Below are 14,689 nucleotides of genomic sequence, written 5' to 3'. Positions count from 1 at the left end.
CCTCCAGGAGCTGGAAAATCTATAAATGATTCTACTTTTGGCCCTGAACAGGTTTAACCTTCACAGGTTTTTATGCCCCTGTTGTTGATGCCTAAAAATTCAACTGATCTGTTGCATGACATTAAATTCACATTTCAATAAGTTTACAGTCCAATTTCATGGTAGTTTGATCTTTCGAAGAATTACGAATCCCGCGTTAGATGGTCTTCCCACGTGTCGTGGTAGTTGATTGACGTCATCAATGTATCCATCGCTAAACCTTCCAGTGTCTGTATTCACGCTGTTAAGAAGACGTTGAAATGTTGCCGGGGCATTCTTCATACCCAAACGGCATATATCGGGCGTCCTTTGTGCAACTGGTACAAACCTTGTTCTGTTACATAATGCCGGACACTTCTTTAGCTCTTTTCTGTTTTGGCAAACTGCCAGTTATCCTTTCAACAGGTCATGAGTTGCTTTAACATATTTGGCTTTAAACTTTGTCAATACTCGAGTCAATCCTTTCAATTGGTAAGCAAGTTTGTTTTCTGACAGAGTTTACTTTTCTGAAGTCAGTACAGAACCGGTATGAATTTTGCTACTGTTTTGGTTTCCAGAACACATGGGAGTCCATTCACTTTTTGCAATTTGGTTCACATAATTCAATTGTCCTAACATGATTGAATTTCTATTGCATCCTTTTAGTGTTCTTCCTTTCAAAGGATTGACAATGTAAGGATGTTGCATATTGTACAGGTGGCGCATCTGATACATCCATGTCTCCCAATTACAGGTAGCATACAAATTTGTATTGATTGCCTGGTGTATGTGTAAACAATGTATTAAGCCTTATTACTGATATTATATAGCTAAACCCTTGTCAAGGTTATTGCGAACCTTCTACTTCTATTATTTTCTGACTAAGATTGTCCTTAACTTAAACAGCACATAAACACCATGTACTTCTTTCAATGAAATGGATTTCACTTCTGTTTTCTTACTTAAATTAGCAACTTGTCTATGATTTACAAACACTATCTTGTTTTACCATTTGAGGGGCCAAATCATAAACTACCTTTTTTCATGTAAAATTAGAGTCATACATAACACACCCATCTTGGTCCCTTAAAGAAAAGAAAGTTTTCCTTGAAAAGGAAACTTTCTTGACATATTAAGTCATATTTTAATCCTTGATAAAGCATCAGCTAGTCAATATTGTCTTTTCCTTTGATATGTTTGATGTCATGATTGTAACTCTTGCAAAGTCAAACTCCACCTGTGAGAATTCTTTTGGTTTTTGTTTTTCATTTTCCCAATGAATGTCAAAGGGTTGTGGTCGGTGAAGACCAACACAGGCACAACTGTAGTGCAGAGATACTACATCAAATTGGTTCAAGGCCAAAATCAACGCTAAACATTCTTTCTCAATGGTGGAATAATTTCTCTGGTGTTTGTCAAACTTTTTTCGAGAAATAACAAAATTGGATGGTCAATTTGTTCAGTACCTTCTTGCATCAAAACAGCACCAAAACACCTACATCACTGGCGTCAACAAACAGTTTAAACTGTTTATTAAAATCTGGAGCAGTCAGAACTGGTAGGTTGATAGTATGGCTTTCAATTTCTCAAATGCAGACTTACATTCGCCTGACCAAAAACAAATTTGACATTTTTCTTTAACAAAGCAGTAAAGTGAGCTGCACTGCTATAAACAGAGAATTTTGACAAACATTTTCTGTAGTATCCAGCCATACCAAGAAACTCATCAGCTCTCTCTTGCCTCCAGGAGCTGGAAAAATCTATAATTGATTCTACTTTGGCCTGAACAGGTTTAACCTGCCCCTGTCCTACAACATGGCCTAAAAATTCAAACAGTTGCATGACAAAATTCACATTTCATAAGTTTACAGTCAATTTCATGGTAGTGAGTCTTTCGAAGAATTCACGAATCCCGCGTAGATGGTCTTTCCCACGTGTCGTGGTAGTTGATGACGTCATCAATGTATCCATCACAGCCTTCCAGGTCTGATATCACGCTGTCAAGAAGACGTTGAAATGTTGCCGGGGCATTCTTCATACCAAATGGCATAACTTTGTACTGGTACAAACCTTGTGAAGTTACAAATGCCGACACTTCTTTGGCTCTTTCTATTAATGGCACCTGCCAATATCCTTTCAACAGGTCAAACTTGCTTACGTACTTGGCTTTGCAACTTTGTCAATACACGAGTCAATCCTTGGAATTGGATAAGAGTCTGTTTTACTTTAATTATACTTATGCTTACTTTTCTGAAGTCAGTACAGAACCGGTATGTCTTGTCTGGCTTTGGTACCAGAACACATGGAGAGCTCATTTCACTTTTGCTTGGTTCAATAATATCATTGTCCAACATGTATTGAATTTCTTTCTTTAAGTGTTCTTCTTTCAAAGGATTGACACGGTAAGGATGTTGCTTGACAGGTGGCGCATCGCCTACACCACGTCGTGATAGATAGCATCTGTTTTGCCTACAAATGTTTATCTCAAGTACAAATCTTTAAGTTCATTGCGTTCCTTTTCCGATAGATACATAGTTTCTTGTCCAAGTTCGCGAGCACATCTGAAAAGACCAACACAGTCTAATCAGCTGTAACTTTCACTTACTTTCACTTTGTGATGGTACAGAGGCCAAAGTAGCAATAGGTTTGAGAGGTCTTGCTCTCTTCTCTATCTACATATTTCTTAAGCATATTAACATGACATAATTGAGTTTTCTTGCGCCTCCCTGGAGTTTGTACAATGTAGTTAACATCATCGACCTTTTTTCTCAACAGCATAAGGTCCAAAATATCTAGCCTGCAAAGGCTGACCCGGTATTGGTAATAGAGCCAAAATTTTGTCACCTGGATCAAAACTTCTTGCACGGGCATCTTTATCATACCATGTTTTCATTTTGGTTTGAGTAACGGCCAAATTTTCTTTTGCCAGTTCACATGCCCTTGTCAACCTTTGCTTAAAGTTAGACACATACTCTAAAAGATTCACTTTAGAATCTTCGTCCATAAATTTTGTCTTTCAAAATTTTCAAAGGACCATGTACAGTATGTCCAAACACAAGTTCAAAGGGACTGAAGCCAAGAGATTCTTGTACAGATTCTCTAACGCCAAACAACAACATGTGTATACCTTCGTCCCAATCTCTTTTGCTTTTCAAAACAATAAGATCTCATCATATTCTTCAATGTCTGATGAAAACGTTCTAAAGCACCCTGAGACTCTGGATGATAAGCACTAGACTTATACTGCTTGATCTGGAGCTGGTACATGACTTGTTGAAAAATACCAGACATGAAATTCGAACCTTGGTCCGATTGGACAGCTTTTGGAAGACCAACCAATGTAAAGAATTTAACCAAAGCCTTGACTATGTTAGGGGCTTTAATATTCCTGAGTGGAATGGCTTCAGGAAAGCGTGTGGAAGCACACATAATAGTTAAAAGATACTCATTCCCAGACTTAGTTTTGGGTAGAGGACCTACACAGTCTATAATGACTCTACAAAATGGTTCCTCAAATGCTGGAATGGGATGCAGAGGTGCAACAGGGATTTTCTGATTAGGTTTCCCTACTACCTGACAAGTATGACAAGACCTACAAAAATCAGCCACATCCCGTTTCAACTTGGGCCAAAAGAAGTGATCTAGGATTCTGTTATAAGTCTTGGTCACAACTAAATGCCCTGCCATAGGTACATCATGAGACAAACTCAGAATATCTTGCCTATACCTTGGTGGGACAACTATTTGATTGACAACCTTCCAGTCTTCTTCGGGAGACACATCAGGGGACGCCACTTGCGCATCAACACACCTGACTTACGGAAGTAACAAACCGGGACTTTCTCAGCCTCTTTCTCACTCAAAGCCCGATTACACAATAAGGAAATTTCAGGATCTTTTTCCTGTTCTACTATAAGCTCCTTTCTAGACAAAGATGATTTGCTCATCATGTCAGAAAAAGAAGTACCCTTGTTAGGAACAACTCCATCACTATCAAAGTCTACAGGATTGCTCAAAAGATCACACTTGCCCCCGATATTCTCTATATCATGAGCCAAGAAAGTGTCACCTAACCCTGGACTATAATGATCCTCAACTACTGCAACATCAGAAACCTTCTTACCCATTGATCGAGTTACAGCACAAGAAGGGAAAATACCAGGAAATGACTGTTGAATAGTCTCAGCATCATATGTTTTATCAGGGATACTGGACACTAAGGGATCTACCCTAACTTTCTCTCCAGCCAAGTCATTGCCTAAAATGAGCGACACACGCCCTCTATGGGAAGTTCCGGTCTAACACCAATGGTGACAGGCCCAGTAACCAAGTCTGACTTTAAATAAACACAATGGAGAGGTACATTAACAAAACCTAACTCTACACCTTGAAGCAAAACACTACTACCAGATGAGGTCTCCTCAGACAAAGGTACTACACCATCTAATATTAAAGAATGAGAAGCCCCAGTATCTCTCAAAATCTTCACAGGTTTCAAGTTGGTGATATCACTAGTAAGTGAAACAAAACCTTCAGAAATGAAGGGAGAGTACTTCTCCAAGACACTATCAGACTCTGAGCTCTTAATTTCAACAGACACTTTAGAATCTTCCACAATATCACTAAGTTTCTGACTAGGCTTTGACATAGCTAACACAGAAGGAACTGACTGTTTACGCATTTGCTCCTTACGCTGGAGAGAATAACATTCAGACATAATAAGTCCTACTTTCTTGCAGTAATTACAAATAGGACCAGAAGGAGACCCCACACCTGCCCTATGATATGTTTTAGAATCAGACTTAGTCTTATCACCTAATTTAGGTTTGTCGTTAGAAGGGCCACTAAAGGTTGGGTTCCTAGGCTGACCAAATTTATTAGTACCTGTGGTACTGTTTTTGTCTTGAGAACTGTTTTTAACAAATGAGCCTTTGTGGGTGTGAGAGCGTAATCATAAGCCATTGTAGCTGCTTCACTAAGTATTTCAACTTTTCTCTCATCTAAATGAGTTTTTATGTTTGTGTGGACACAACGTTTAAAACTCCTCTATCAACAATAATTGCCTCAATTTACCGAAATCCTCATCAATTTCTTTAGAATCACACCACCTATTAAATAATTGTTCTTTTTCTCTGGCAAATTCTACATGAGTTTGTTCATCTCTCTTTCTCGAGTTTCGAAATTTCTGGCGGTAAGTCTCAGGAACTAATTCATAAGCTTTCAAAATAGCTTTCTTGACTACTTGGTAATTTGAAATATCATCAACAGATAAAGAAGAATAAATGTCTCTAGCTTTACCAATCAGGACACTCTGAAGAAGCATTGTAAGCTTATCTTCAGGCCATTTCATACTGTCAGCTATTTTCTCAAAATGCAGAAAATACTTGTCAACTTCTTTCTCTTGAAAAGGAGGAACTAACCTAATATTTCTACTGACATCAAAACCTCTGTTTCCTTGTAAACCCCTAAAAGCTAGATTACTTGAACCGTCTTGAGAAGCTAGTTCTAATTCTTTCATTCTAAGTTCTGTTTCAGCTTGAATTTTTTGCTTCTCTAGCTCTAACATCTGATCTCTCTCTTTTTCTTTTAATTCTTTCTCAATTTCTTTTTCTCTCATTTCTTTCTCTCTATCTATTTCCATTTGTCTTAGTTTCATTTCATGTTCAAGTTCCATTTGTCTAATTTGAATTTTTGAACTGACTGTTTCCTCTATACTATATAATGCACTAGAGACAAATTTGCCATTGTCAACAAAATATAATTGGCGTCCCATCATAGATCTAAGTGCCTTCAACAGGCACGTAGATTCTCCTCACTTCAAGATGGAGACTCCACGGAGCATCATAGCTTCGGTGAGAGAGGGGATGTGGGCTACTTCAGTAGATCTGAAGGATGCCTACTTCCACATTCCCATCAAGAAGTCGGCACGGAAATTCCTCCGTTTCACTTGCAACGGAAAGGTTCAATTATATAATTACATTCCGAATTTCAGCTTTCCTCAAATTAGTTTTGATAGTTAGGCCTAAATGTTTACTCAATAACAGTAAATCCTTCTTACTAACTTGCAAAAGAACTTCCAGGGATGGCGCTTTAACAAACTGTTCTACCTGCATAATAGTCATGTTAATCTAGCTGTTGGTTTCAAATGTTAACTCCAAGTTTTTACACAAATTTTGAAAATTTCTTAATTAATTTTTCAAAGTTAGATTTCACAAATTAAATATCGATCTCGGACACGAGCCCCCACTTCTGTTACATGAACGAATGAAAACGAAATGAGAAACCAGCAGCTAAATTCAAAAAAACAATTTAATTATATCTACAATATTATACAGAGATGGTTTACAATGTCTAAAGTAATTGGTGGTGGTACAAGAGTAATACGATGATTTAAAGTGTTACTTATCTGTATGCGAATGTCCTGGTATAATCCTTGATCCTTCCAGGTTTCAAATTAACAATAATCAAAAATCCACGAGGAAAATGAATGTCCATAGATGATTTGTAAAGTTCCAGGCAATATGAATAAATCCACACAAAGTGTTGTAATAATCCACAGATAAAGTCACAATAGCTCTCCCAATATAATCTAATATGGCACTGTACAATTCTTGATATGCCTCATTACAGGTCTCATTACAGTTCTGATTAGCCTTGGACAGCTGGAGTATATATAGCTAAACCCTAATTCAAGAATATTGGAGAACCTTCTACTTCTAGAAATATCTAACTAAAAGCAGTAAACAAATAAACACACATAACTTTCTGGAAATAGATCATTCTAGATCTCTACTTAAAATCAACATGTTTACAAACATATTTGTTTATACATGATTATATTCTAGAAAGTTCTATAAGCTAGATTAAAGCTGACAATGCAAGTTAAAAAATATACATTTGAGTATAAAAAAAATAATACAGGTTTTTTTTCAATATTTTTTTTTCAAAATTCGGTTCTGAGACAACCCCTTGCGTTTCTAAGGACGGGCAGTCGCCATTTTGTTTTAACTCTGCTTAGATACAACACCGGGTACCGACCCCTATATAAAGCGCGTGAACCACACACACGTGCAGTCAGTCGAACGCTTGCTGTTCAAGGTGTAACAACTAACACCTGACTGGCTCTAGATCTACTGTACTATATACCCAAGCCGTAATGATAATAAAATGGTTAGTGCTTTAAATGTTATCTCAAATAAAGTTTCTAAGAACCATATAAAGATATATACAGTTAAATCAAGAGTAATGCATGAATTCATACATTCTTTCCACGTGCGAGATCCATTTTGATTATAACGTAAACAGACACGGAAATTCTAATAGGAGATAACATTGTCAAACTAAATATAAATACTGCACTCACCTGACAAGGTTTCATTGAAGTAATAATGTCAGCTAGATCCCAAAATATGTCAAATACGAGCAAATAAAACACTTCAACATATTAGATATTACACGCACATGTACACGTGTGTGCCTTTGGTAGTTTATATATGGAAGCGTCACTTGTTCGGGGCAGATGGTCACGTGCAAGTGGCCAGTCGAGTACATCGGGTACGATAGCATACATGGAGATATGTGGACGGATTATTATCAGGATTTTTATTCATTTGTGTGGAAAGTTAAATTTGTGAAACCTCTAAATACAGCTTAGAAGAGTTGACATGTTTGCTTACTAAAACCAGCCCTACACATATTTACAGGTAAGGTGTTTTGTTTATGTATCAGTAGGTGATACACAGTGGACAACTGCTAGGTGTATATGTACATGACTGAGCGCACGTGTGTCGATTCACGCGCTTTATATAGGGGTCGGCAGGCGTCTCGTATCCAAGCTGAGTTCAAACAAAATGGCGTCTGCCCGTCCTTAGAAACGCAATGGGCTGTCTCAGAAACAAATTTTGAAAAAAGAAATTTCATTATTTTTTTTTAATCTCAAATGTACATTTTTAACTTGCATTGTCAGCTTTAATGATATGACCTTTATAGGATGTATTGATAAAAAAGTTATAGGAGTTATCTCCCTTATCTCATAACTACATGTATTTAGGGTCATACATAACAATGTTTTCCGTAATATTAGGGTGAATGTAGTCTCAATCCTGTTGATTTTTGTCTTTAATTTTTAGAGATAAAACAATATACAAAACTATTGTATTTTAACAAATGCTAACTAATTTTCATTATTTTCGAGGAACGTTTCTATACGTAATTATCACGTTTTGTCATGTTTTCGCCCCTAAAAAAACCAAATAGGCAAAAAAAGAAATGAAAAACCCATGTCAATTTCACAATATTTGTAGATGATATGCCCAAGGTAATATATTTTTCAAATATCATATAAAAACCTGGGGTCCTCGATCAAATTTTCACAATTTTGTAAGCTTAAAGTTTGTAACTCACAACCCTACCCCTATTTCATCCAGAGCAAGATTGGTCATATTTGACTATTTTTTAAAAATCATGAAGCAAAAAACATTCTACATAAATCCATATGTTTTTGTCATATTCTATCTGGTTTATGTCTGTTTATTTTTATAATTTTCTCCAAATTTTGTGTTTTAAGGAAATCCGTAGACGATTTTTTTAGAATTCCGGAATTTCAGTCCGGACGGGTCCCCACTTATCATTTATTGCGACGAACGTTGCTTGCGGTGTTTGAAAGTCCATTCCCATTTACGACAGGGACTGCAAAAACCTCAGAGATAGCATGTTATATTCACTTTATTGCTTTTATTTGATTTATTTAATGATTTTTAACATTCAATATTATATATAGACAATTTTCACCTATTGAAAAAATATCCAAGTGGAATGTCGTAGCGTATCAGAAACCATTCATGAATTCAAAACAACCTCGGCAGCTTCCGGTTTAGCGTCATATGAACTGGCGCGGTTTTCAAAAGTATGGACCTACCTTAAGGCATACTTTTAAAATTGAATCCCGAATTATGCCCGTAGTTTAGCTTAAGCTCAAGTTTTGGCCGAATCGTGCAATTTGTGATACAAGCATAAAATATGTGACACCATTACTGTAGCCTTATACGAGGTATTTGAGAACGGGACCCTAAGCGGATCTTGGTTCTGGCGGCCATGGCCATGGCCACACAAAAACTGAATGTCTAATATCTTGAAAACTAACTGAATTCTCATTTTTGTTCTATGCCTAGGGTCAGGGTTACCGAATGCAAATATGAGCGCTAGTAACCGGTAAAAGCTGTCAGTCATGTTGGATTCAAAATGATTGACATAGGAATGTTTAAACTCTAGCATTTTGAAAATTAATTGCTATAGAATCCTAAGATTGTAAATGCAATAGTGTATATACCTATATTTTCTTTGATACTTAATACAAATGCAAATGTTAATAATTGATTGATTAAAAAAATTGATTTTCAAAAAATTATGATTAAAATATATTTGTTGACGAAAATTGCTTAGTCGTTTACCGGGAATTTCCGACGCAGGAAGTTAAAAACTCTGGTTCATTCGTCCGCAATGTTTGTCATTTAGTGCATTGTCATGTATTGACATTTTGGCATGTACCGCAAGGCATTTGAACTTACTAATTTGGTGAACGTAGGTAAGACGGTATATCACTTCCCAAAAAATGAAGCCACTCTGATCTTCCTTTTGACCATCATTGAAATTCATATGTTATCTGGAAATGAAGCGGATACCAGTATTTTCAAATGTATTGAAATGTAACACATAGTAGCATAGTTTTTGTCATCCTTTCTGAAGTGTTATAATTACTGTCGTAATATCCACAACTAGACCATCTCATAGTAAAAGTGAATAGAACAATAATAGAAAAGAACAAATCTGCTAAAGTATAAATGGCGTCTTCACTGACCAATGTCCAGAATGACAGTGGGGAAAAAAGCGCCAAAAAATAGGATAGAAAGAAAGAAGAAGAGCAGTGCGCATGTCCTGTTCTGCCCGTCATCAGTCAAATCAGTTTATTAATAATTGTTATATTACCCCTTTTCTCTCCGGAAACTCACCAATCGTACATACAAAGTACGTACATGACTGACGGCTACCTGTAACACAGCATAGGATACGCACAACGTGACAATCACACAACGAGTATAGAATGTTTAAATGAGCAACGAACACATCACCACCACATGGGAAACGAACAGCACAAATATAACCCATAAGATTAAAACAACACAATTAAAATAATCGAAGATAACAGGGTACAACATACACCCCCTGTGCAAGAATGGCGTCCCCGCCATCCTTATAATAGACAATAAGGAACAGCCAAATACCAGTGTAATGAAATATGTAATAGAAAGGCATTACAAGATATAATATAAACTTATACAATTACAGGGAAAATATAATGTTGCAAAATAAATAAAATAGGCAAACGATATAATCATGGTTAAAAATCAGGCTGATGTTTGTACCACTGATAATACAGCCTCCAACCAGCCACCACTGGTGAACTTCTTAGGCGGCCGACGGACTCTCCCAGAACGTCACGGGATCATTGGAGACTCTACCACGGCTGTATCATCCTCCTCCTGTCCTCCAAGTGGATCAACATCCTCCCTATTGGTCCTATCAATAAAGGAGTCTGCATCATCTTCAGCAGGGACCATTGTCGACTCATGGTCATTTACAGGTTGCTCAACTGCTGTATCCATGGCACCTGTCTGGGCGTCACCAACAGCTGGCATATGGGGTACTGACACGAGGAGTTTCGTATCGCTGTCATCGGAGTCGGCAACGGAAGAAACTTCCATTGAGTCCTCAAGTTTGGCCTGAGGCTCTTTCTGTGATTCCTTTCCACTCCGTTGTGTCATCCTAGGCGCTGGGTTTGGGGTTTTCCGTGGTGGTTGTGTAGGTACATATTTGTCATCTGCACTGAACCGACGGGAAGGAGAAGGTTTCTGTGTAGAGTACGCTTTCTCCCTCGACTATCCTCCTTTTGTACCACATAAACAGGCATATCTGGATTGGGTTGATCCAGTACCACATATATTTCCTCCTCCCACTTGTCAGCAAGCTTGTGCTTGCCATCAAAACCAACCGTTTTAACCAAGACCCAATCTCAGGTGCGGACAAAAGCTCCACGTATCCGTACTTTAGCTGCGTTACTCTTGGAGGACAATAGTGTAGGAGTCCTTAAGCCGTCTTCGCATCGACTCCACATAGCAGTGTAATGATTCCTTCGAATTGTCCAACTCGACTCCGAAGGCAAGGTCCACAGGTAATCGCGGCTCTCTCCCATACAAAAGGTAAAATGGGGAGTACCCCGTAAACTCGTTCCTTGTGGCATTATATGCGTGCATTTGAGGTGCAACATAGGATTTGCAATCCCGCTTCTCCTCCTCCTCCATGGTTCCGAGCATGCTCAACAGGATGCGGTTAAATCGTTCTCATTGTCCGTTGCCCTGTGGATGATGCGGCGTTGTCTAGGATGGAGAAATACCCGTCATACGGCAAAACTGCTTCACAAGCTTACTCCTGAAGATCATCCCTTGATCCGAGTGCAAGCGCTTTGGCATCCCAAAGTATATAATGAAATGATTCATCAGAGCCTCAGCGGTGGTCTTGCTGGTCTGGTTACGGATCGGCATATCGAGTAAAATGGTCTGTAATGACCATGACTAAGATATGCTGGTAATTTCCCTTGGACGGCTCCGTGGTTAGGTAGTTCATACAGACAAGTTCCAGAGGTTGTGTGGTCTGGATAGAGACTAAGGGTGCCATTTCCCTGGTGAGGGTTTTCCACCACAAACATCGGTTACACCTCGCTATCCACTTCTCAACATCCGTAGACATAAAAGGCCAGTATAAGCGGTCTCTACACAGTGATAGAGTTTTGGTCAGAGCTAAATGTCCCATGTTGTTGTGGAAAGCTCCTCAAGACAAAAAGTATAAGCGACGTAGGAAGACCCAACTGATGCTTCGTCTCTCCATTCACAAAGGCTTGTCGATAAAGGGCTCCTCCCTTATCTATGAGGGAATCAAAGTGGTGGTATATCGAAGGATTCCACGTTGACTCAGGTAACTCCTCTCTCCTGGACTTAACGCCATCCTGGTCATTGCTAATGCAGGGCCCCAAAACTTCATCCTTCCTTTGTGTTCTTCTCATGTCCCAGAAACTCAACTCAAGATCTTCCATGCAAGTAGCATCCATACTGTCTACTCTAGTATCTGCTAAACAAATACTCTAAAAGGGAGGCTGACCATACAACATCCGACATACAGCAGCAACAGAGTCCTCAAGAATGGTTTCCTCCTTGACATAATGGCCACTGATTCCTGGAGTTGGCAACCGAGACAATGTATCAGCATCTATGTGGGATTTTCCTCGTCGAAATCGGATGTTGAAATCGTTTGCGGAAAGAGCTGCAAACCAGCGATGACCTAGAGCGTCAAGTTTCGCACTCGTCAGAACATAGGTGAGCGGATTGTTCTCCGTCACCACAGAAAAGCGATGGTCGTACAGGTAGTCCATAAACTTCTCGGTGATGGCCCATTTCATGGCAAGAAACTCGAACTTATGGGCTGGGTAGGGTTAGACCTTGGTTCCGACCTTGACAATCTCCGGCAGGCATAAGCGATGGCATGTGCCTCTCTTTCCTGATACAACACAGCTTCGATACCTTTATGACTTGCATCACAGTGAACCTCGAAGGGTTTGGCGTAATCCGGATAGGCTAATACTGGCGGGGAGGCTAATCTTTCCTTTAATGAGATGAACGTAAGTTCCTGCTCCTCTCCCGAATTCCAATAGCTATCGCTGTCCTTCTTCTCTCCGGATTTCCGAGATGGTGGCATAAGATTTGTCAAAGGCTGGGCTACTTTTGCAAAATCCTTGATGAACTTCCGGTAATATCCGGCAAAACCCAAAAACCGGCGAACATCTTCCGGGCTGGATGGCCGTTCCCAGTTAGCAATCTTCCCTACTTTACTGGGGTCTGCTTCAATACCAGCTGCTGTTACTATAAACTCAAGATATTTCACGCGGCGTTAAAAGAAAGAACACTTCTTGGGTGACAGCTTGATCCCATGTTCCCTCAAACGCTGTAGTACACGCTGAAGTTTCTCCAAGTGCTCCTCAAAGGTAGATGGAAATGTAACGACGTCATCAAGATAGATGAAATAATCCACCATATGTAACTCCCCGAGGCATTGGTCCATGAGTCGCTGATAAGTGGCCGGGGCGTTGGCAATACCAAAAGGCATTCGGTTATACTTATAGAACCCAAGGGGGCCTAAAGTAAATGTTGTACGCTCCTTATGGTGCTCCGCGACCTCAACTTGATGGTAGCCACTCTTCATGTCAAACACGGAGAAGAATGAGGATCCAGAAAGGGAGTCGAGTATTTCCTCAATCCGTGTGAGGGCGTACGCATCCTTAATAGTTCAGTTATTAAGTTGGCGATAGTCGATACACATACGTCAGGACCCGTCCTCCTTCCCGGCTAAGACTACACCTGACGCCCAGGGTGAGCATGATCTTCTGATAACACCACATGCTAACAAGTGCTGTAAGTGTTCTCTCACATCCTGGATCATGGCGGGTGGTATTCGCCGATGCCACTGTTTGAATGTTGAAGAATCGCTGAGTTCAATCCGGTAAGGGAAATCAATAGTATGGCCAAGGTCAAGATTCCCCCTCAGAGAAAACATCTGGAAAATAGTATAAAACCTCATTCCCTCTCCTCAATATTCCATCATCTAACTCCACAATGAAGGTCACCTTGTCGAGATAGTTGTGCGGAGACTCCTCCTCCTCATCTGTGAAGAGTTCACGGAAAATACATACAATCAATTAAAAATGGAATGAAATATCAATGTTAATAATAAATATAAGCAAGTGATATTGTAATTACAATAATATTTAATTAGAGGAAAAAGTCTATATGATATCAGCTCCTCTTCAACGACGCGATCCGGCGATTACAAGGAGAAAATACTACAGTACTGTCAGTGTGCACACTGTAAATTCATCACTCGAACAACGCGAAGGAAGGAAAGTCTAGCATACGGAAATGTCCGAGTCACAGGGAAACACGAACGTCGATGTTCAGCTTACCGGTACACAGGCGGTCAAATATCCATGAAAAGGCAACAAAGTTGAAGCATCGCTGAAAACTGCTACCGTGAAAAACGCATGTTCTTGCTACACTTCCGGCCGGAACGTTTTCATTCAAAGACCTTTAAAAGTATAGTGTACAAATAGATAACTAAGGTATAAATAATATAGACCAAAAATAGCATGAAAACATTTAAAAACGAAAGTAGTACGGGTTTGCGAAATTCGCGATCTCGCAACCTAACCACAGTGAAGAGCCGTGTTAAACTATTTAAAAAATAAAGCGGTATGGCTTCGCTAATTTAGCGATCTCGCAAGCAATCCGTAATCTTGTTATTTGTAAATATAAGACCACCGGGCTTTTATTTTTTATCCAAACTTCGTTGAAGTATAGTTTCCGGATATTTATATATATATATATAGATAATTAGCCTAAATATAGCATGGAAGTATTAAGAAACGAAAGAGAAGTGGCTTCGCAAAATTCGTGATCTCGCAATCGAGCCACAATCTTGTTATTTGTATATATAAGACATATATTTACCGCGCGGGCTTTACTTGGCAACAAAATACCATTAAAAGTAAAGTTTACAGATAGATACATAA

This window comes from Argopecten irradians, unplaced genomic scaffold (assembly GCF_041381155.1).
Source record: "Argopecten irradians isolate NY unplaced genomic scaffold, Ai_NY scaffold_0276, whole genome shotgun sequence".
NCBI classification, from domain to species: Eukaryota; Metazoa; Mollusca; class Bivalvia; order Pectinida; family Pectinidae; genus Argopecten; species Argopecten irradians.
Note: the sequence above shows the minus strand (reverse complement) of the source record.